A 3842-nucleotide genomic window follows, 5' to 3' on the forward strand; every position below is an offset into this window, starting at 1 on the left:
GGTTATATGAGGTAATAAGCCTTTGTGTAAACCTAGTGGTGCCTTTTACATTCCAACAGCCATCAGGTTGCCTGAAGAAACCCATCCCTGTTTCTGCAATTTTTCACACTCAGCATAAAAATGAAGAGCAGTGCAGGTTTTTCTTTCCTCCGTGTTCAAGCTGACAAAGCACTGCAACTCAAAGTAATCTTAAGCTGATTAATAAACACACCCATACGTGGGAAATCATGAGTGATTAGAAGGAACTAGTTTCATTTATATTTCCCTTTCTCTCTGATTATTTGAATACAGTTTCAATCAAGAGATTCAAGTTTTATTTAAAAAAGAGCAAAAAAGATTTCCAAATGCCCTGGACACAAATTATTTATTTGCCCCTTATTCCCTATGAAATTAATCTTTCTGTGATTACTTTTTTGTTTATTGGCTTCCCTGCAGTGTATAAATGAGAAAATTACATGCACAGTTTCTTCATCACAAGATTATATTTTTCTTTTGACAGGGGTAAGTTTTTATGGATAAACATCACTAATATGCAGATTTTATGGAAATGCCACTCAGAACGATACATGTTTATTCATTTACACCTTCAATTTCTTTTTTTTAACCGTTTTGCACTTATCAAGCTTTTACAAAGAGGCTATAAGCCTGTAAAAGGGATTTAATGTGAGATGGTGTATGGTGTAAACAAAGATCTGAAAAAGGGAAAGGAGAGCAAAAGACTAAGGGTTGAAATATGAGAGAGTTACACAGGCACAGCCACTGAGAAACTGATAAAAGGTAAATTCATTAGATAATTGTGATCACGGTTTTGGGTTGAGTGTATTCTGGTTTTCTCAGGAGAAGCAGCTTTTGACAGGTATACAAACCCAACACTGGAGAGTATTTCAGCATTAAAATGTTGCTAACATTAAAAACAAAACAAAAAAAGAACAGAAAAAACAACTTTAATGAGTACCGTATTTTTCGCATTATAAGGTGCACTTAAAATCCTTTAACTTTCTTAAAAATTGACAGTGCGACTTATAAACTGGTGCACCTTATGTATGAATTCTGGTAGTGCTTACTGAACTTGAACCGATTTTATGTGGTACACAGCGCTCAAAAATCTGTCAAAAAATGTTTTAGTATGACTTTGGTAAGCTACAAAGCCACACCGCTTGATGGATTGTTGGAGCATTACAGCTACCGTAATCAGGAGCCTCGTGGCGTAATCTGGGTCCAAAATCCCGTCCGCTTCAGGTCTCAAAGTCAAACGAACCCTGCAACATCACTGAGAGTTAAAAACTGTCTAAATTCTTTCATCTTTAATAAGATGGTAACCTGGTAAAGCAGCAGGTGTAACAATTAAGTTTAACATCCAGGCATCCGTGAAAACAGAATTTATTAAATTTAACAGAGTTAGAAATTAGCAGGAAGTTAGCTTGCTAGTTTCCACCTAAACATGATATAGCATGTTCTGACTGAGAGATTTCTGAAAAATTAAAAGGTACATCACTCTCTACATAAATGAAGACAGAAAACTAAAAAGCAGTGACTTTTGTAGGGTTACTGAAGTTGGACTAGCTGGTATATAATGATGTGCTACATGATCGCAAGCGACACAGCTATGTTAGTGTAACACAGTAAGGGGAATTGTTGAAAAGACTATATCAATGGGCCAATAGGCTCGACTATAGGAGCACAGGGGTGTGTTTAAATGAGACACAGAGACAAGAATGTAACTCAAAAGAACCAGCCAACTTTAGTGAAATAAACCATAAGGTTGACAAGCACAGGTTAATGACACTTTACAATGGTAGAAAGGAAACTTACAAAAATTAAAAGAAAAGTAAAACACATAAACTACTAAAGCAATGACTTGGTCAAGTGTTACTTTTGGTTTTCAATGTTCGGGTTTCAATGTTCGGGTTTCAATGTTCGGGTTTCAATGTTCGGGTGCACCCTAGTAACCTGACTCCTTAATTCTTATAGAAACAGATTACACAAATCCAATGTACATTCAAATGAAAATCTCACACTCTTTTCACATGTGGAGAATATTCTACACAACAGCTCATTATTTAAAGTCCCAAATAAAAAATGTCCAAGGGGTAAAGTCCAAAGAATTCCCAAGGTGTGAAAGAAAATAGGGGTGAGAGAATGTCAGTCATTAGTCTTATGTATAACCAGCTGTGCGTGAAAGTGTGAGTGATACAGTCCTACCACACCGCAAGGTGCAGCAGATCATCAAGTGGAAAAGAAGCGAATCTCAGTCTCTCTAAGTCCAGGTGGGAGGGCTCGCCATCTATTTCACCGGAGGAATCCACCTCAGGAACAATTCAGCATGCAAAAAAAACCTGACCTGTCAACAGACAGGGTCAGAAGAGCAATTCAAATATTAATTATGCTGTTCTAGCTATAATTCACAATTTAGGATCTTGTTGAAGTCACATTCAACATCAATTTGCAATAAAAGTACTCAAATTTGCAAAAATAAAACATTTCTCTTACACAAACTATGCATTAAACCAAGTAAAGTCAGTGCATATGCATATATGTCACATATGCGACAATTATTAATCAAACAATTGAGATTAATTCAGTTTCTCAACAATAAAATGTGAAACAGATGTGAACTAACTGAGACATACAACATGTGCTCACCGATCTCAGTGCATCACGGCCGAAGACAATGGTATGGTGTCTCTCGGTCGGAAAATGCGGGGTTCTAAATAACGTAACAGGACATGTTGTTTTTCTCTTTAATAACAGTAATACCACGTGAAGGAAAATAAACATAAGTTGCACTTCAAGTGTTACCTTACTTCTGGAAGCAGATTGAGATGAACTTCCAGGCAGTTGATAGCAACCACAGCTAACTGTGGTACTTTCTTTTCCACGCGGTACTTTCTAAAGTCACCAGAAAACTGCAGCATTTGCCTGTTTACTCACTGTGGCTACTTTTAACATGAAAGGTAGCTGATAACCAGTGAACTTATGTGCAGCACAGTTGGTTGCAACTTATATCTAATATTTTTTCCAGCTCAAAAGCTTCAGTCTCTCTTTTCTCCTGCCAGCACGCGACTACCTCCACACATAGCAGGGAACACAGAGCACGTGGGTGGGACATACAGCGGCAGGCTGCTCTCCCATTAGTCAAAGCATACTGGGACCTGTGCATTTTGATTGGTTGGGCAGGATGTCCATCTCTCCTCATATCAGTCCTTAAAGTGGTACCCTCATTGTATGTGGGTTACACCAGCATAACATAAACACAGTGAAGCTGGAGGATGAATGCTAACTTTTTTTCTACTCGATAAAAGTTAACGTGAAGGTTCCAGATGGTTAGGGGCAAATGCAATCACATGGCAGGATGCTGTAAATGGACCAAACTTCAGTCAGGAGAACAACTGAGATAATCCATCCATAATACAAGGTTAGTCATTAATATACTGCAACAACATGGGAATAGAGCAGCTGCCAGAGAATTCAGCATTAATGAATCAATGGTACGGAAGTGGAGGAAGCAAGAAGAATGAGTTGAGTAAAGTTTGACTTATCTGACTGTTTTTTGTTTTGTTTTTTTTGCTTAATGCACCGTATAATTCGGTGTGCTTTATGGTCCTAAAAGTACGGTAAGTTTTTTTTTTTATACATCAATAATTTACCTTGAGTGGATGAAAGATAGATTCAATATTAGTGTAAAATTGCACATCTGTAAACAACAACAGCAGTAAAATTATGTTTTGATATAAAATTATCTACAGTAGCATAACAGTTTGAGGTCTATGTTTAAGCTTATTTTTCTGACATTTCTATTGCATACCTTGAGCACAATTTGGGAGATTTTACAAGGATAAGAC

The 3842-nt window shown here is 37.2% G+C and overlaps 1 long non-coding RNA gene across 1 annotated transcript; it reads right to left on the bottom strand.

Moving 5' to 3' along the window:
- Positions 1-1780: 1780 nt before the first annotated feature.
- Positions 1781-2822, bottom strand: LOC146523809 (uncharacterized). Its single transcript, XR_014875802.1, has 2 exons — positions 2644-2822; positions 1781-2341 (listed from the first exon to the last, which is right to left on the bottom strand). It is a non-coding gene; the product is annotated as an uncharacterized LOC146523809 (long non-coding RNA).
- Positions 2823-3842: the final 1020 nt, after the last annotated feature.

Source organism: Neolamprologus multifasciatus, chromosome 2, assembly GCF_963576455.1.
Source record: "Neolamprologus multifasciatus chromosome 2, fNeoMul1.2, whole genome shotgun sequence".
Classification (NCBI taxonomy): Eukaryota; Metazoa; Chordata; class Actinopteri; order Cichliformes; family Cichlidae; genus Neolamprologus; species Neolamprologus multifasciatus.